The sequence below is a fragment of the Lepisma saccharinum genome, chromosome 2 (genome assembly GCF_977018435.1).
Source record: "Lepisma saccharinum chromosome 2, izLepSacc3.1, whole genome shotgun sequence".
Lineage (NCBI taxonomy): Eukaryota > Metazoa > Arthropoda > Insecta > Zygentoma > Lepismatidae > Lepisma > Lepisma saccharinum.
The window spans coordinates 151,445,333-151,466,143 of record NC_139230.1 but is presented as its reverse complement, the minus strand read 5'-3'; the positions used below and the strand labels follow the sequence as shown (position 1 = coordinate 151,466,143).

Below are 20,811 nucleotides of genomic sequence, written 5' to 3'. Positions count from 1 at the left end.
AGAACAGGTGGTAATCACTGGGAGCGAGATCCTCGCTGTACGATGGATGATCGAACACCTCCCAACCGAACCTGTCCAAAAGGGCTGCAGTGCGCCTAGCCATATGCGGCTTAGCATTGTCGTGCAGAAAGATCACCCCGGCACTAAGCTTACCGCGTCGCTTATTCTGAATGGCTCGTCGCAATGTCCCCAGTGTTTCACAGTAACGGTTAGCGTTCACAGTCTCACCTCTGGGTAGAAACTCGATGAGCAGAATGCCTTGTCTGTCCCAGAAAACCGTGCACATCACTTTTCGCGCCGACATAGTCTGTTTGAACTTCGTCCTGCATGGAGATCCACTGTGACGCCAATGCATGGACTGCTGCTTGCTTTCTGGGATTCTGTATGCAACCCACGTTTCATCCGGTTGAGAAAATCGTCATCATCATGGTAACGCTGCAGAAATGTCAGCACCGTGCCCATGCGTTTTCCTTTGTGTTCGGGAGAGAGTTGTTTCGGCACCCACTGGGCACACAATTTCCGGAACAAGAGGCGTTTGGTAATAATGTCGTGCAACAACGATCGAGAAATCTGCGGGAAATGGCTGGTGAGTTCCGTGATCGTGACGTGACGATCCTCCAATATGCGCTGCTGCATCTGCTCCACAAGCTCGTCCATAACGGCCGATTGCCGCCCACTGCGCTCCTCGTCATGCAAATTTTGCCGGCCTTCCGTAAATGTCCTGCACCAACGACGCACCATCTGCTTGCTCATGACGTCTGGCCCATGCACCTGGCACAGCTGACGATGAATTTCGAGCGGCTGTATGTTTTGTGCGTTCAAAAACTTGATCACCGAACGTACCTCGCACGCGGCGGGAGATGGAATAAGAGCCGCCATGTTTCATCGCTGCCGCGACGCTACTGAAGACTTTCGGAAGGCGTCTTCTAGTATATTATATTCACTAGTCTCTCACGCATGCGCAAAACCGGTTTCAATACGCATGCCTGCCACCTGTGGGCGAGTGGGAAACTTACTTTCTGGATGCGCCTAATATCTAAATCCTTTATATTTTGTCAATCGAAATGTTTAGCGTTCGTTGCAAGACTCTTAACATCGAATGATCTCTGGACGAAATTATTTTAAAATATTTATCAGGTTTTTTATGTCGCAACGTGATGTATGTCAGACAGTAGTCTGAATTTCTAATCGCCACTGTTATGTCAGTAGTGTGTGCGATAGGTGGATCGTCAGCCGACCTCTGTAGCGGAGTGGTTAGCATGGGTATTCTTTGTGAGTGTCCCTTCAACTTCATCAATATCATCTCTTATAATATTCATCTTCGCAATTAGCCAAAAGTGGCAGAAAAGCGAAGTAAAATAAACCAAATCAATCATCCACAATAATAATGCGTCTACTATTGTTCTAGAAACGAAACGCTTGTAATTCTGGTAGGTTTTATAATGACTTGTGTCATGCCGAAAGGTTTCCATGGCTAACTGGGTGTGCCGAGAGAAACAAAATACATTAGTCTTGCTACACATGTACAATGTTTTGAGCAAAAGACTCCGAATGGTGTAAGGTGTTCTGAGTTGAACAACCTTATTAATATTAAAGAAAAGCTATAAAACACCAGTCTTCCAAACCTTTGTTGCACAGTGAGGCATCTCATTTAAATATGCATGGATCATGTTTCATCGGAAGCCGGCCGACTTCAGGCAACATAACACAATGAAATTGTACTTTCAAATAGACAATACTTATATCGAATAACCCCATAAGTAAATTATTAGGCAAAAAGGGGCGTAGCCTTCCTCTGGACTTTGCTTTCCCACTCGAAATGTTCATGCTACGCAACCGATTATTATTATTGTTGCAGAAAATATCATTTTACCGAAATATTGATTAGGGCATGGTTTGTTTTATGGGAGGGTAAATTACCCGATAAAAGAAAGGGAAAATGTATTTTCCACTTTTGAGAGCTTGAATCTAATACATGGAATAAGAATCTTCATATTTCCCTGCAATTTTGATATTTTCCATAAAATTTACTGCACCGACGAAAATTTCACTTCCCGTGGAAACACTGTCCTGTAACTCAAGAGTGGAAAAGTGTAACCTGTAAACCACAAGACGTGGCAACGGCGCATTACCCTGAACAGTCTCGCTGGATTCTAGCTTCTCAGCTGACTGAAGGAGTTTCGCGACATCAAAGGCATTCCTGCTCCACACGAATTCTGGACTGGACTGTTGATGGTTGTGACCGGAAGTGACAGTGAACGAACAAATCAGCTTTGTTTCCATGTTGAAGCGCAGTTCGTGGGAACGTCCTCCGAACGGACGTAGTGTTCCAAGAAGGATTGGCAATGAGAAAATCTTCATCTCCTTACAAAATTTAGAGAAAAATCACGCGGTTTTTACCATGTGTATGAAATGGTGTTGGATTGTCAGCGAGGGGGTTTATGGGGCCAGTCCACCAAATGCACGAATAAAAAAGAAGTTGAGAAAAAATTGGGGGAATATGCAGCAACGGACACTTCCGGGTTGTAATGATACTATTGACTTTCAAGAGAATTGTTACAGTGTCAGTGACTTCAACATGGAAAAGATTTGTGAAAATCTGATCTTGTTCATGTGCTTTTTTATGTAGAAAGTAAATATAAATGTTATTCCCTTCTCAAATAATCAAACTAAATAATTTTCTCTCCCTGGGAAGTGTTGTCTGTCACACCCTGGAAAAATTGTTGTTTGCCCCTCCCCACTGGCGTACGCAGGGGGGAGCTGATGAGGTTACAGCCCCTCCCGAAATTGTGAGAAAATCCGAGTTTTCAAATGAAAATCAGGTAAAAATGAATGGTGTAAATGCAAACCTCCCTTCAAATGATCATCCCCTGTTATCTTTTTGTGTCTTCGAGTACAATTTTAATGTTTTGTGTATCCCGCCCCCTTGGAAACGAAGCTCTGTACTATCCACCCTTACAATTGCAGCCTCCCCCAGAAAAAATCTACGTACGGCAGTGCCCCACCCTGAGGAAACTCTGGGTACCACAATGTCAGCCCAACTGGTCCCTATTAAGCACGTATGCAGCTTTTGTTTTGTGTTAACTTTTAGTCCTAGGCTGTCATAATAAATATGTCACCATTCACCTTCTCCTTAACATATTATTGCACACGTGTGTATGTATGAAATTTACAGTCTTCATTTAGGCCAACACCTGACCACCTGCACCGCTAAAAAATTACCAACGCTCCTGTCACCGTCGCAATGAATCCAGAGGGGTAAGCAAACAGGTGTATCTATTCCCATATATTTCAAATTCAATTAACATGTCAATAAATATTATACAAATTTGCTTGTTTCGCCGAGGCTTCTCGGAATTTATGTGTGCTTAGGGAGCTTTCACACCGAAATAACGGGAGACACGGGTCCCTACAGTATGTTAAAGAGCATTCTGCGCCTGCACGACCGTGACGACACGATGCACACTATTCGAGGAAACGGCTCTGTCGGAGGCTATTGGGAATAGAGCTACAGTTTAAGGTGAAATTCGAACCACTCACGTCGGCTTCCGTGTCGTACTGTACCGTGCTACGAAATCAGAGATACCAAGTTCGAACCCTGGATACGGAAAGGCTGTATCATCATGTTTGTCCTACCATCGTTTCATCTGTTGACCATTCATCCTCACAGTCACAAATAACCGAAGAGGTAGAAAAGTGACGTAAGATGACCGAACTACGAAGGAAATATAACAAACTGTGCAATGTGCCCCAACCGGGAATCGAATCCGGGACACCTTGAAGTGGCAGTAACCACACTAAAAATTTTAGAAGAGGACCAAGGGAGAGGCACACAAAATTCTCAGAAATTCGAAAATTATTACGGATCATTGTAAATGGTAATAACGATGTCATTGCATTAACAGTTAAAATAGTATTTCCGACACATGTGCACCAGTCGCTTTTCTGGGGGGCTTTGGCCCACCCTGATTCTCTGTTACTGTCGTCACTGGGGGATGCACCCATTATTATTATTACGGGCATAATTTTTGCATAAATTTAGGTGTACTTGTAATGGTCCTTTCAGCGATTTTATCATACACAATCCTCATCGTTCTGGCCACCTACTGTGTAACATATGACTTAAAATTAAACTAAAATTTTCCGTTTTGCAAACATATTGGTTTACAAAAATGAGAAATCCAACAAAATCTCCAATAAAAAAGACTTTCGTTTAACACGTGTAACATTAAGAAATATATTACTCACGTCAGGTCAAGTTATGAAAGAAGGAAAAACACATTCCAAGTAGCTGGCAACCTACGTAGCGAGGTGGCAATGCTATAGGAAGCTTTGCCAGCATCAGGGTGACACATACTATCCACACAAGAGTTATCAGTCTTGCGCTCATGTATCAGTTGGAATGCAAAATAACCCAGTTTCCTTTATGACACGTAAGACAAATTTCGGGATAAAGATTCCATTCTGTACGCCCTTGGATTTAACGGAAAATTATACAGAATGGTGATGTAGTTTTTCAAGGTGACGGTTTGCTTGTTACAGATTGACAAATTGGTAACAGATTTTAATTTGTAGGGTCCTCCTGACAGTCAGGGTCGATTCCAGGCAGTTGGACAAAAGTATTTATTGGTTTGATTTGGTTGAGGTTGAGTGATGTTATGATGAAAATGATGAAAGGACACACAAAGAAATCCCATGCCCAGCCGAGAATCTAACCCAGGACCCCTGACATCGCAGCGCGGTGTGATAACAACTCTGCCACGGAGGTCGGCAAAAAGTATTAATAATCCTACATCCAACTGTAGGTCTAAAGTCTATTAACCCATCTATCCGTAAACTGGACTGAAAATAACATTCAGTCTAAAGTAGCCTACTTTCCATTGTTGTTATATTACAAGAAAGAGCAAACTCTCCTTCCAAATTGCCGAACGAGTTTTGGTGAATGGTTCAAATGACGGACAGATATCCAGATGGTCAGATGTTCAAATTCCGCGATCGGTCATTCTGTTTCTCTTAATGAATGCTGTGGTGGTATTTTTAACGAAGGCCATGGACACTACCTCTCGCTTCCTTTTCCATCCACAAACTAGCCGTCGCGATTAACGTAACGGTAGAGGCGACCCCCTTCCGCACCCATGCCCCAGACTCACAGGTCATGCGTCAGATGGCAAGTTGGCAACTAATTTTAATTTGTAAGTAGGGACACAGAATTGGGGGGGGGGGGGATATTTTCGAGGGAGCAACAATAACTAGTATACATGAAAAAGTAAAGCCTTCCCCTGCGTGAATGTGTTTTTCTTTCTCTCTTTCTTTTTTACGTGTTGTCTGGATTTTTTTTAAAAATCTCGTCTTTGTTCTTTCCTTGTAACCATTTTATTATTTTTTTATTTTTTTTATTTTATTGTATTTTCTTCTCTTTTTTATGATTTTATTTATGTACACTAGGTAAATGTCAAACGGGGTTAGGTGGGAGAACAGCCACAGGCTGAACCTCACCCTTTAATAAAGAAAATTTGAATTGAATTGAACATTCTGTGGAGGTACAGGATCCACACGTTCACGATTTCGGCAATTGTGGAGGTGATGTAAACAATGCCACGCTCCGGCCACATTATCGGCAAGTACCCACTGACGACAGAGGTTGGGTTAGTCACAAAACCGCTTCATGTAGGAACATTGTCCGAAAAATTCCCATCTGAGATCACACTCCCCGTGAATTTGAAGACAAAATGCCATAAATTTTGCGTTTGAGAAACGTGTTGGGAGAGGAAGGGGGGGGGGGGGGGTCGAAAAAATGGATTTTGGTTGTGTGGATAAAATAACTTCTTCCTCCATTTTCAACTTCACTTTATGCTCAGGTAAGCTAATCGGGACTGGATCTACAATTTAAGATTCGTTGATGATTTACGATTTTGTTTTATTTTACGTCGCTTTTCTTCCACTTTTGGCTAATCGCGACGACGATTGATGGAGTTGATGTTTTAAGTCCAGTTTGTGCACAGTAAGGCTAACTGGGACTGGACATACAGTTTAAAGTGGGATCCGTACCACTATGTGCCTCCACCGGGTAGACCCAATCGCGACGACGAGTGTGAATGGTGATATGATGAGATGGATGAACACCTAAGAACACCACAACGTAACCCTATCCTGTCTACAGGTCCAGGCGCCAAAGCCGCCGCCTCGTTACTCTGCAAAGGTAGTCTAGGGTGTACTACGTGGAAGTGAGGTTGATATTAGGATGCCTTTGGGAATGGTCACCCACTTACACCCAAGTTTACGATTGGGTCCGATTTCCTGTACAGGGCGCGTCCACCGAGAATCTAGTCCACGGGCCGGCCTCCGTGGCGGGTGAATGTTCCTTCTTCAATTTAATCATATCATCACTCATCCTCATCTTCGCGATTAGCGAAAAAGTGACTGAAGAGGGTAATTTTTACTATTTTAAGTTTCCAAATTTAGACTATTCTGTTTACGGTTGTTTTGAACCTACTGACCTGATTCGGCTTACGAGCTCTGGGTTTACAGCGCCAGACAGACAGACCAATCACTCGTAAGTCTTAAGTTAGTTAATAAACCGTAAGTAATCAATAAACTTGACAAAGCAGGAAATAAGCTACAAATAAGAATTATTACTATATTTTACCCGTATATTTAAAATAATCATCGTATCCAACAATAACTACAGACTTTACACGTCAAGGTTGGTCTTTACACTTCCAAAAATTAACTTTTCTTCATACTCTGTTTTCGTTTTCTTCTTCAGTTGTTCTTCTTGGGTGGGGGGGGGGTATGTTGGCAGAAATCTCACCCAATAACTAGGTTGAGTTAAGTTGCTCGTACTTTCCGTCCACTCGTGGTTTTAGCTATGGTCTTACTTGCGCGTAATGTGTCTTTTTTCCCGTGTCCCAACTTTCGACTGTCGTTTTGCGTCGCGACGGCGGTTGAAACTATAGCCAACCGAGGACGTCAATTGTCACGAGTGTTAATCTTTCTGTCTGGAGTAGGGATGGCCAAACGGATCCGGATCCGAAATATCCGGATCCATTCGGATCCGGATCCAAAAGTTACGGATCTGGATCCGGATCCGTATCCGGGTCTGAAAGTTCCGGATCTGGATCCGGATCCGACAGTTCCGGATCCGGATCTGGGTCTGAAAGTTTCGGATCTGGATCCGGATCCGAAAGTTCCGGATCTGGATCAGGATCCGGGTCCGAAAATTCCGGATTTCTTGGATCCGGATCCGAGAGTTTCGGATCTCAATCCCATTATAATATTACCACACCTTAAAAGGTGTGGTAATATTACAAAGAAATTTTTCATTAGTTAGTCCTACAAGAATTTTTTTCAAGTGTTGTTCCTAAAATACTTTGCTACGCATAGGCTAACACACTCGTGCACAAAAATAATCTTACTTGTTTAACATAAAATGTCAGAGGTGATTTTGTAAATGCCATTGAAACGAATATATATTCATTCGAATGTATTGGAAATGAAAACATACATAAATGTAAGACATTCAATTCCAGGATGAAACCTTTAACACATATAACAAGATAGAAATGTTATACAAAAATTATACAATTGTTCTACAGTTACAGTTTTACAAATTAAAATAAAACATTATAATATATGCAGTGTTATATAATTACAAAGTGTAAGACTAACAAGGGAGGTTATCTAAGTGTCCCCCTCCGATTTCCATGAAACTTGGCAGGCGAATAGTGGGACCCAAAGCAAGAAATACGTGTTTTTTTGTTTCAGCTAAAAAACGGTTTTAGGGGGCAAAACCCCCTCAAATGTCAAGATGAGGACAAATTGATGTGAGGATCTGACCCCTGTGTCCCCCTCCGATTTCCATCATACTTGGCAGGTGTGTGTATAAACGGGCCCAAATGAAGAAATACGTGTTTTTTTTGTTTCGGCTAAAAAACTGTTTTAGGGGGCAACCCCCCCTCAAATGTCAATATGAGGACAAATTTAAGTGTGCATAAGACCTGTGTGTCCCCGTCCGATTTCCATGATACTTGGCAGGTGTATAGTGGGACCCAATGGAAGAAATACGTGTTTTTTTGTTTCAGCTAAAAACTGTTTTAGGGGGCAAAATCCCCTCAAATGAAAAGATGAGGACAAATTGAAGTAAGGATCTGACCCCTGTGTCCCTCTCCGATTTTCATGAAACTTTGCAGGTGTATAGAGGGGCCCAAAGGAAGAAATACGTGTTTTTTTGTTTCGGCTAAAAAACTGTTTTAGGGGGCAAAACCCGCCTCAAATATCAAGATGAGTACAAATTGACGTGGGGATCATCTGACCCCTGTGTCACCCTCCGATTTCCATGGAATTTGACAGGTGTATAGAGAGGCCCTATGCTCCCTGTTTCTTCCTATGCCATATTTACGTGGTTTCGGGGTCAGATCCCCACTTCAATTTCTCCTCATCTTGACATTTGAGGGGGGGGGGCTCTATACACCTGGCAAGTTTCATGGAGATCGGAGGGGGAGACTTAGACCTCCCTTGTAAGTGTATTAATTAATTACAAATCGCGCACGCGGGTACACACACTATATATATATGTGTGTATGTATGTATATTATATATATATATATATATATATATATATATATATATATATATATATATATTAGCAGGTAACAATGTGTTATAAGCACATTCTTACTTTCCAAAGAAGCGCATGTGGGATGGCAAAACGGATCCGGATCCGAAAGTACCGGATCCGGATCTGGATCTGAAAATTCCGGATCCGAAAAATTTTAGGATCCGGAACCAACCGGATCCGGATCTGGCCATCCCTAGTCTGGAGCTTGGCTTTTGTGAACCGCGGAAATCAATCTTCGCGAGGGTTACTTCTGAGTCTGGAGCTGGACTGTCCACGTACTACTAACGTCATTGCAACCAACTGTAATTGGACTGTAATTGGAGTAAAAAAATCACTCCACTGTATGTACACCAATAGCAACAGTCTAGCAACAGCTCCTTCGACACGAAGGAATGCCGAACCCATTGTTCCAGCTGTTTTGGTTTCACTATTCCTAGGAGCATTGCTCAACACTCTAAGCTAAATACGCAGACACGCTCCATGAAACCAAAGAGCCTTCCATCCTACGCCTAATTTCTGTTGATCGAAATTAAACACCCTTCCGTCCTACGCACAATCTTTTACGTGACCAAAAAGAATCGGTCATACACTATGCCGAATTACCGCCTCACAATCAATTAATCTGGGGAGCAATTCCCGGCTGTGGCATTCATCGGTGGTTCGGAAGTTGGAAACCACTTTACATTAAAGTCCAGATAAGGGAACTAGATACATAAATGCATTAATTTCTTCATCACTCATAGCCAAAGTTAAGTAAATATAGTTTGTTTGTATTTCGTAATTTAAGATCGCCTATCTGCCCTTTAGGTTAATCGTGACTATGAATGAAGATTAGATGAAGCAGGCGAGAGAAGGAGCACAATGAAACACCTGTGCAGGTGTTCGATTCCAGCTAATCTCGAATCGAGCAAGTACGTGCTTAGTCACGGAGACGGCAACAATCTAAATATAACTATTTTGTTTGTCAACTATTTTGTATTTTTGTTATTAAGAGTCACCTTCCTGCCACTTGTTGCTTGTCATGACGACGAGAGTGAATGTTTATTACATGAAATTGATGAAGGGATAATCGTAAAGAAACGCCCACGTCAGGACTCAAACATGGGACATGTGCTTCGAGATCATGAGTCCAGCACTCAATGTGCTCGGTCATCTAGACGACGACTAAATAATTTTATTTTTATCATTTCCCAAGCCCACCCTACGATGCATACCCGTTAATATACTGTCAATTGGATTTTGGGAGGAGGGAGCATTATTTGTCTACAGTCCGTACATACGATTTCATCGCAGATTTACCTTAGGGTAGGGTAATAAAAGGGTAGTTCTTTATAAAATAATAAATTGTAACCTAACAAGTGATGATGACGACATTTTAAAAAAAATAGAGCATATTTCAGGGGTTTCAAGCCCGATAGCTCCCCACCCTTAAGTCATAATTTCTATTCAAATATTTTTTCTATAAAACCTACCATCTTGCCGTGAAGGAAATGTGTAATTATCCAACCATTATATTCACAATTATATCCAATTTAAGTGATATCAAACTTACGAAACGAATTACAATGCGTAATGCAACAACCAAAGAAGACTGAACAAATCCATTATAAACAAATGGGTGTGCTAACACAGAAGAACGATTTCCACCAATATTTTGCTGCAGGAGATGTTTCACTACAAACAAAAAATAATTTCTATTCCGAATCTACATCACAAGTTTTGCATTATTGCATCATATATACATTTGACGAAGTACCATTAATTGAACAACAAATAAACAAGTGGTTTTTTTTTTTCGTTTTGAAAATGTGTAAGAAAAAATTGACTTCCCAATTCCCAATTTTTTCATAACTATGCATTTAGAACTTTCGAACATTCTATACGCAGTTTATATTTCATCGTTAATTTGAACTCAAAAACACATAAGTTACAACGATAACGCCTTCCTCGGTAGTCGCGACTGATTGGTTAGACTATAAAAATGGCTTCTGCAAGAACTCTTCCCATTGGCTACCGTATGAAAATTTCGAGATCATCAGTCTGCTGTCATAAGTCATACTGCAGTTCCGTCCGCTATCTGTAGTGAATGGTCAGTGTCGTGGTCAGTGTAGTGTCGCGCCTAACGAGAAGTGCAGAATCTTCAAATTTGGTAAGTTCTAAACCATTACATCATCGTGTTACTACTGTTCTTATTGTTATTATTATTAAAATGTGTGGTTTTTTAATAATGTTCCGCTTTCACCGAAAGTTAGATGTCGAGAGCGTATTCGCTTCAATCACAATTTCACTTCGGTTGGCTGCCTAATTCGAAAGATTGCCGTTTGCAAAGGCAAGAATATGTTTTCTTAACTTAAAATCAAAATGCAATATAATTCGTATCGTAGTCTTTGGTATTGTCGATGTAACACCGACGAACGACTTCTATTGTCCCCGTTCTGTGGTAGGTTCAATTACGTAATAACATGGCGCGTACAACAATAGTAAAGAGAATTATCTGGGGCTGAGTGAATATCGGAATGCAAAGTTCGCGAAGTGGGGAAATGAACGGAAATATACGAAGATTAGGATAAACTAGTTCAACATTTTTTATTTGTAGCACGAATTACTTGTAAATTCCTCTTGGCTTATTTTTAATGTAAGGAAATAATAAGTTTTCACGTCCAGTCGGAAAGTTATAACATATTAGCTTGGAGTCATTCATTGTTCTTAAGTAAAAGGGCAAGTAGTTTTGCGTAAACACGTCTAGCAATAACAATAATAGCTACACTCCTACCGAGAATCTCCACGTGCCAATACATGGCACCTAAAAAACTATTTGTCGTCTTTCGAGAATTAAGGAAATTTTAAGGATCAAAAAGATTCAATTTTTCCTTTCCACACTGGTTATGATTGGGCTAACGCTTTATAATTTTGTGCACAAGCCTAGCGGCAGCGCTTGTAATTTCGCTACGTCATGATCGACAGGGTATTCCCCTGTTCTCTCTCGCGAGGGCGCCTGGAAATGTACGTTTGTTCTAGGCAACCCAGAACTCGCAACATTAGTTACGGTCTCCTTTACGTATATTCGCTATATTTGCCACATTTTGCGAGCAGTATTATTTGCGTGTTTCACTTTAGGCGAGGTCAGTATGCGGCAAAAAGGCCCACAAAGAGCCGTAGCAAAATGGCTGCCGATTGCACTTTGACCCAAGTACCAGGAGGGTGTGGCTAATTCAAGAGCGGCGCCTTTTCATTCCTCATAGCGAGCGTAGAGTGCTAATAAATACTATGCAGTGCAAAAGTACATAATGTAACGGCGTATCATCGCAATAAGTTATCTGCGTAAACGCTGGGAGCAAAAACATACCAATATTTTGCTCTCCAGTTTTTGCCACGTCATTGCCTGCTGTTGAAGTACATATAGGTGTCTTACATATGACATGACACTTCACGCCCTTTATGTTCTGAAAAGCGGGATATTACTAAAACTAATTTATGTTGCCAAATAAAAAAAATAGCCTAACGAGACTTTTTCATTGTGTGAGGGGTGGAGAAGTTACACGAATTCTTCACACAATGCATGATATTGTAGTTTTCGTATCGCACTGCAAAGTTCTGCATTCGTGTCTTGAGTCGGGATTTCCTTCATTTTATTATCATTTTCCTCGTGATTAACCTAGCGAGGCAGAAACAGGAGATAATATAACAGAAATACAAAAATATGCACACCAACCAATAAGCCTTTCGGGACTGTAAATACCTGAATTAGAACAGTCTACATTAGTTTTTCATATCTAAAAATATGTTCAAAATTGATGAGACTAGTATGGGCTTCCTGCAGTTGAGAATTTTAAAAAAATGTTCCATCTTCATAGTATAGAAATTAAAGTAAAAATCGGTAGCATGGTAGCAACTGACTATTACGAGGAAAGTAGGGAAGTATTTATCCATATCCAAAGCTAAATATATCCCTGCACGATAAAATACATTAAAATTGGATTTATATTTCTCCAATACATTAAGCCAACAAGAATTGAATATTGTAAATTTATCCATATCTATTTATGCTTTTACTGCAATGCCTTGATAGAAAATTCCCCTTCTTTTGATATTACATCAGAGGGAGAAAAACTTCTAATACGAAAGGAGTTACAAAAATATCAAACGAAAGGAAACTAAAGCATTTCATTTCTGATCTTGTATATTCTTAAAATTACTGCGATGGACAAATCTAGGAATTTTGAAGTTTGTTGGCTTGGAAAATCAGAACGTTCTGAATCCAATTCCCTGTGAGAGCACATTGAATACAATCAACCTTCAACAAGCCTCAATGCAAACTTGTATTTCATTTCAAACTTTTTATTTTTTTCCACGAAAATGACTGGTAGACTTTAACAATTAAATAATTTTAAAAATATACTAAAAGTAGAGTACAAAGTGACATATACTGAATGCTATGACAAATTACAACTTTTTGTTACATAGACAACCAACAGTTTTGAAAGTGGTTTCACAACACTAACTTGCCCAATAATGTCACACAAAATCATTTCAGCAAAATACATATAATTTGATATTTATTCTTATTCATATATTTCACATTTCTCACTTGCTGCTCAAAGAATATACGTTATAAACTTCTACTCTAAATACCATGCTCAAAATTTTCCAACAAGTAAACAGAAAATTCACTGGATATAAAAATCAAAATTGAGGACATGAATGAATTGATATATTAAAGGAAAATGAAGCATCCATATATATTAGGGCTGAGCTGATACCACTTTGAACCGATGCCAATACCGATTCCCACCAATACCGATACTTGAAAATTGAAACAATTGAAAGTTGTTCTAAATATTGGTTAATATTTGTGTAAGTATTTCCATCTAATTATTTGAATTATTTTACCAACACATTTGTTTTAAAATATTCAAGAATTACATCATGTTATGTTTATTACATTTTTTTTCACAGAAAACTGGTGCAAAATAAAAAGTAAATCGAATTTTGCCTAATATCCAGTATAATTAGCCTTTGTGAAAGTGTTGCTCGGAACTTTTGCCGAATCTGTCAAAAACCAAAATGCCTGAAAAGTATCAGCCGATGTATTTAAATAAATTCCAACCAATACTTTCCAATACTGATACCACTGGTATTGGCAGATTTCTGATACTGATAACACTGGTATTGGCAGATACCAACACATCGGTATCAGCTCAGCCCTAGTATATATATATTGCATAGGAAAACTAATTTCTGTTCTAGACATTTGTAATTCCGAAGTAGCAAAGATAAAATTGTGACAGGAATTGCTTCATTTGGTATCATGTCTTCACGCGAAATAACTGTTCCACACATGGTCAAAAACCATGTTCTTCTTCAGAAACTTTTGTTTAGACTTGTCATCTTCTCTTACTTATAAGACTATTAGCCACAAGTCACATGTGTGTATTACGTATAAATGAAGTTTCCAAAAAAGTACTGCAAACATAATAGCAAAATTGTATGCAAATTAGAGACAGCATACTGTCCTCTGTGTTTTTACAAAAACATAAATCATCACTTGACAGAAGAAAAATAATATATCTATTTCTCCCCCTTCTTTTGGCCATTTTGCAGGTGAGGTATTTAAAACTTTTAAAATTATTATTATATAAAACAGACTCATGATATTTCATAAAATCAAATTAGTCAACTTTAAGTTCATGGGGCACACACTGGATTGTATTTTGATGTAAATTGGATGTAGTTTTGATTATCCTATACTTTATTGTGGTGGTATATATGTTTAGCAATGTATTTTGTGGTTCTTTGTTTTACAAGGTCAGAAAAAAAATATTTCAAAATAGATAAATTAGATTTTTGGTTCTTTCCAAATTCTGAGAAAATTTCACTGGTGTTGAACTTATTTTTTTCAGAAATGTTCTTGTAATCTTTACATGATGGAATGTAATCTGTCTCTCATTGAGTGTAAGGTACTCTTACATGGAAGCATTTCCTTCAGCATTCCAAAAATCTTATAGCAATTTTTCATGCAGATACCACTTTACACAAAAGCACATCCTCTACCATTTGGGCTAGTATCTGAGATTGTGTAAAGTGCAGAAAAAACATTGTACATAACATACACAGCACAACTGGCACTCCAAGTTATGTGGTTTTCAAATTAAAATGAATACATTATACTGAATCCAACTCAAACTGGCAGCTGACCTTGAATGCTATTTCTGGCCCTTTCTATCCCCAATCATTTTCAGGGGTGTGTTGTCCAGTGGGTGTCAACAAACTCAGTTGCGAAGTAAAGCTGAAGGGATCATATCGCTCTCCCGAAGTAACGTTCCCAAGCGTACTTCTGTTTTTGCCAGTTGTTTTTATATTACTGTGTGTCCGCCTGCATTCCATCTGGAAACTTCATCGTTCAGGACCACGTGTGCAGTTCTACCATCAACCCCCGACGATTTCTGGAGCTGACAATACCATTCATCGAGAAGACTCTTTCTCATTTTACAGTACGTTTGGCAACATGTGGTGGACCAAACGCTCATTTGTTTCATCCCGCAAACAACACTCGGTACCTTGCGACTCGAAAATGCTCAATCTCAGTCACAGAAAATTCAACTGGTCGCTGATTTGCTGTTTCTCAGCTGCCAGTTGGAGTTGCGTTCAGTATAGATGATGAAAGGGCAATCTGTTATTAATACAAGATATTGTGTAAATAAACTGAAACACAACTTGTTACTTTTCTGTAACATTACAAAATAGCTGGGCTTCCTCAATAGCATAGTGCTAACATCCCCTTGTAATCAACAGGTCCTAGATTTGATACCCGGTGGAAACACATGGTAGCTCCTTAAACTGTAGGTCCAGTCACATTTAGCATTTCTATGATTTTTTCCAACATGGATAAATACACTCTGTAAAAAAAAAATTAGCATCACTGTATTCTTATTACGGATGTTGACAATTTTGATTTTCGCATGCATGCATCTTTCCTGCACAACTTGAAATCAATTGATTGAAGCATTGGTCTGGTATCACTGTGTAGTGTGGTGTTATTCTTTTATTAATTTAGTGTTTGGAGCTTCTGCTAGAGGGTGTTGCAATCAGTTACTGCTGCAAGGCTTTGTAATCAATTGTCAGGAATCTGTAAAATGATTGTTAGTAGTGCAACTTGTGACATGTTTTATGTTGCAAACACCATGTTCATTTTTGACAGTTTGGATATGTTAACCTATTTGTGGTGGTGTGTAGTGTATTTGAGCGTGTTTTCTCGAAAACAATGCACAGAAAGTGTGACATTTCACCACGTAAGCAAGGAATGGTTCTTGGTTTGCATATGGATGGTCATAATCAGAGAGAAATTGGTCGACAACTTCAAATGCATCAATCCACAGTTAGCCGCTGCCTGCAAAAGCAACAAGAACATGGAAAAACCATGACTGAGAAGTCACTGTGGCAGAAAGAAAAAGACATCACCTCAACTGGATCGTATGATAAAGGACATGGCACTGAAGAACAGAGAAATAAGTTCACGTCAAATTGCACATAAACTTCAAAATGAGGTGGGCGTTAATCTTACTCATGCTACTGTAGTATCCCGACTAAAGAAACAGGGTGTTTTTAAACAAGTCCCATGTAAAAAACCCAGACTAACTGACGCACATTCAAAAGCTAGACGTGAGTTTGTCACACGTTATGGCCATTGGAATGATACAGATTGGGAACATGTGATATTTTCTGATGAAAAACGATTTAAATTGCTGGGAATGACAGCTCAGTTAAACTGGGGATGCAGAAGGGAGAAGAACTTGCAAGATCTTATTTTAGAAACTCAAATGTTTTGTGGCAGTGTTATGATTTGGGCATGTTTCTCTGCAAAAGGGATTGGCAGGATGCATATTTGCACAGGGACCATTAAGGCTGATCAATATATGGAAATCCTGAATCGGAAAGTTCTACAAACTGCAGGAGATAATTTTTCTGGACAGAATTTGGACTACTTTATTTTTCAAGACGATAATGCAACCTGTTACCGTGCTCAAGTGGTGAATAACTGGTTTCATGATATGAATATTGAAAGACTTTGGTGGCCGCCCAACTCGCCAGACATGAATCCTATAGAAAACCTGTGGGCTATGATGTGCAGAAAACTTGGTAATCAGACGTATAGGTCAAAAGAGGAACTTATGGCAGCAATTGTACATGTTTGGAATGAAATTGAGGTTGAATATTGTCAAAATCTCATTCATAGCATGCCTCGAAGGTTGGAAGCACTTAGGAAGGCCAGGGTTGGCCACACTAAGTACTAGTCAATGTATTTACTTACTATCATTACAAATTGACATATCATGATGCATTTAAAACCTTTGTTCAATCTTTTTACTTGTAAAAATTGTCTATGTGCGAAAATGTTCCATGAGCTATATTTGCAATAATTTTGTTATTAGTTCTGTAAAGTGCATTATGTACGTAACTATGACTTAAATAATAAAAATATATTGTACAGATAGTGTTTTATATAATTGTTGGGAAAACAAATCGACAAGTCGAATTAAATCAATAAAACAACTGATAATTCACGAGCGAAATGCTGACGACCAAAAATAATAAAGTGATGCTTTTTTTTTACAGAGTAGTTGTGTTCAGGTTTCTTTAAAAAAATCACCAGAGATACAAAGAGTGAACTAACATCTCCCTGCAACAGAAAAGGACTCTGAGGTTTGAAAATTCTGTGCTTCCTTACTATGCAGAAGGAAGGAGTCTTGCTGTTCATGATGGCTATTAAGACTATGGAACCATGTGTGGTTTGTGTGTGAAAGCATCCATAAAGATCAATGGTTATTTCTAAATGCAGTGCCATGTGCATGATGTATGGTAAGAAGTTGAGGTGTCTGAAATAGGCTTTACACTGCATCCTGTTTTAATTTCCTGTACCAATAATACTGCAGGTAAATTTCCATGCAAACAATAAAAAAATATTCTAAATACCGGAGATATTAAACTTAATACTTAAATGATCATAGTAAACTTGACATTAAATAACTCACACTCACCACATCATCCTCTTCTATTCATTCTTGAAGCCATTTCTCTTTGCTCCTTCAGTATTACAAATATCTATCAGCAAGAATAGAGTGGATGTAAACAAATGCATGTGACCTGTGGGAGATTTTATTCTCTTAACTCTAATGGCAGCTGTTCCAAAGCATAAGAATATAGAGCATCTGACAAAGGAATTACCAAACCTGGGACCTTTAGCATGGTAGTCAGATGCGTTACCGACTGAGAGTACATGGAATAAGCTTACCTTTATCTATACTGAGGCTTATTCCATGTACTCTTAGTCGGTAACGCATCTGACTACCATGCTAAAGGTCCCAGGTTCGATCCCCGGCCGGTTCAAATCCGGGAACTTTTCAAACGATGGAAGCGACCCCCACACCACCTATACGCCTTCATGGCATGGTGCTAAGCACAGGGGAGCACTTTACCTTTACCTTTATCTATACTGACGCTTATTCCATGTACTTTACTCACAAAGGAGCCAAATTTATCAGAATTAACAAATGAAGTCTGACTTCCCAGGTCACATGCCTTTGTTTACATTTACTTCATTCATACAGTGGATTGATTGCTTCACTTTTTGTGCCACTTTTGGCTAATTTGCAAAGATGAGGATGAGTGATGATATGATGAAATTGATGAATGGACACTCACAAACATTCATGCCCAGGCTAGGATTCGAACCTGGGACCCCTGGCATCATAGCATAATATGCTAACAACTCTGCCATGGGGGCCGGCTTACAGTGGATTGAGAATAGTATTAGTATTTCAAATATTTTCATGTTGGTTAGTGGGGAGGTTTCAGTAAATTCTTTGGATGCGTGCGCATGCATACACACACACATACACAGATATATATATATATATAGCATTTCCAAGGGATGATCATTTGCAACCAGAAGATAACATATCGACAGCTAAACAATGAATAATGTCACCCTACTGTTGTCACTAGAGCCTGGAAATATGACTCATTACTTTTAGATGCCGCTGATTGGTGTTTGTTTTAACTTTGCAACAGTACTAGTCTAGTAATTGGCTGTCCACTGTTAGAAAATATGGGTTACTCTTTGCACAAATGATCAAAGAAATGGAAGAAGCAAACTGGAAATTAACAACTGCATGAAAATTCCTATATATGCAAAAATATGCACAATAAGCTCAAATATGCAGTAACACCTTGAATGTGCATTTATGTGCACTCAAAAACATTGCCATAGCAAGTGAAGTTAATTAATCCATTGAGAGCACATGCAAAAATCACCCCTAGTTACCAAGCAGTATTTAAAATTAACAGTCGTAAGTCATAAATTGCCACTAGAATTTTTAGTTGTGCACCTATATACAATTTCTAAGTTGTCACTTTTGGTGACTAGATTTATACTTATTAGTGTCTAAACAAGGGCTGCATTTGATGGGACATAATTGGATGTTTATACATTTACGGTTTTCAGCTTCAATTGATTGATTGATTTGCTTTATTTTACTTCGTTATTTGTGCCACTTTTTGGTTAATTTGCAAAGATGGGGAGGAGTGATGAAATTGATGAATGCACACTCACAAACACATCCAGGATTCGAACCCAGGGACCCTGGAGTCGTAGCGAGATGTGCTAACCACTCCGCCATGGGGGCCAGCTTTTTACCTTCGAGTACTCAACTTCTGCTCTCCCTTCACTGGTTAACTAAGGAAGCAGGGAAGGGCTGAAATATTTCAGAAACCTATTTCCCATTAGGTAAAGGACCTTTGGAAATCTGGCAGTATAGTTGAAAATAAAAATTTTATGTCACAAAACGAAAATGTTCCCTATTGTGGAAAAGGGTCACTAATATGTACCAGGGTTGTTAAAGGTCCAGGAACTAACTAAATAACTAACTCTCTAGCCTTCTTAAACCCGAAGGTTCATGGCTGCAGCAACACAGACCTTCCATCTGTCCCTATCTTGAGCTAGATCTATATACTCTTTTCCATCCCTACCGATTTCCTTTAGGTCCATCTCAACGTTGTCCCTCCATCTTCGTCTTGGCCTTCCTACAGGTCTCTTACCATCAGGTTTCCCAACAAGAATCCTGTGAACTAATCTTTCCTCTCCCATTCGTGCCACATGGCCTGCCCACCTAAGTCTTCTTGATTTAATTAATCTAATAATATCTGGACATGAATACAAATTATGTAGTTCTAAATTATGTAACCTTCTCCACTCACCTGTCTCCTCATCCCTTTTAGGTCCAAATATTTTCATAAGGATCTTATTTTCAAACACACTCAATTTATGTTCCTCTTTCAATGTATGGGACCAAGTTTCACATCCATATAATACTACAGGCAAAATTACTGTTTTGTATATTTTAACTTTTAGTTTCTTAGATATTAAACGAGAAGACAAAAGTTTATGAAGAGAGAAGTAACATGCATTTCCTGAATTAAGCCTACTTTTTATTTCCTCTTTAATATAATTTTCATTTGTTAATATTACTCATAAGTATTTGAATTTGGAAACTGGTTCAAACGAGTTCTTATCAATAATTAGATTTTGATTATTACCTAACACTTGGTTTTGGCCTGTAAGCATATATTTAGTTTTCTCTTTGTTAACTTCCAAACAAAGATGCAGGAATTGTAAAAAAATTCAATTCCATTTTGGGAGAGAAAATCAGCTAGTGTAATGGGTTCTGGACCCTGAAGAACCCTTTTATCTTTAAAGTATTTCAATTAGCTCCCGGAACCAAAATATCACACAGAATAGAAAAAGGGTCCAAAAAAAGGTTCTGTTTAAATCTGTTCTAACTTCAGGGTGGCCAGACACAAGCGGAAATGAAATTCCCTGACTTTTCCAGGACAAATTTTGCATCTTTTCCCTGACAATTTTGAACTAAATCCAAGTATTTGTACATGGAAAATGAACTCATACAGCTTCAGGTATGTGCACCACCTGGAGATGTTGCTATGCTCCAAACAGTCTTTCCCATACACGCCCAACATTTCCCTCAGAATTTCACTAGGGTTTTGTCCTTTTGCCCATAAAAAACGAACTACAGCTCTTTGCGTTTCACACGTTGATGACAATAACATGCGCGCCATCTTTGTTAAGTAGTTCACGCTTCTGCTGCAAGAGTTATACCTGATCGAACAAATGCCGTCTCTAG

General features: G+C 39.1%; 2 protein-coding genes across 2 annotated transcripts in view; one reads left to right on the top strand and one right to left on the bottom strand.

Moving 5' to 3' along the window:
* The window catches only part of LOC145984148 (protein ST7 homolog), a 147,824-nt gene that overhangs the window by 99,642 nt on the left and 27,371 nt on the right, over positions 1 to 20,811 (bottom strand). The gene's annotated exons all lie outside the window — the stretch shown is intronic.
* LOC145984147 (tubulin alpha chain-like) overlaps positions 10,690 to 20,811 on the top strand; it is a 192,201-nt gene continuing 182,079 nt past the window's right edge. The window contains exon 1 of the mRNA XM_083117612.1: positions 10,690 to 10,766. The gene's annotated coding sequence lies outside the window, so the exon portion shown is untranslated. The remainder of the gene's footprint in view (positions 10,767 to 20,811) is intronic.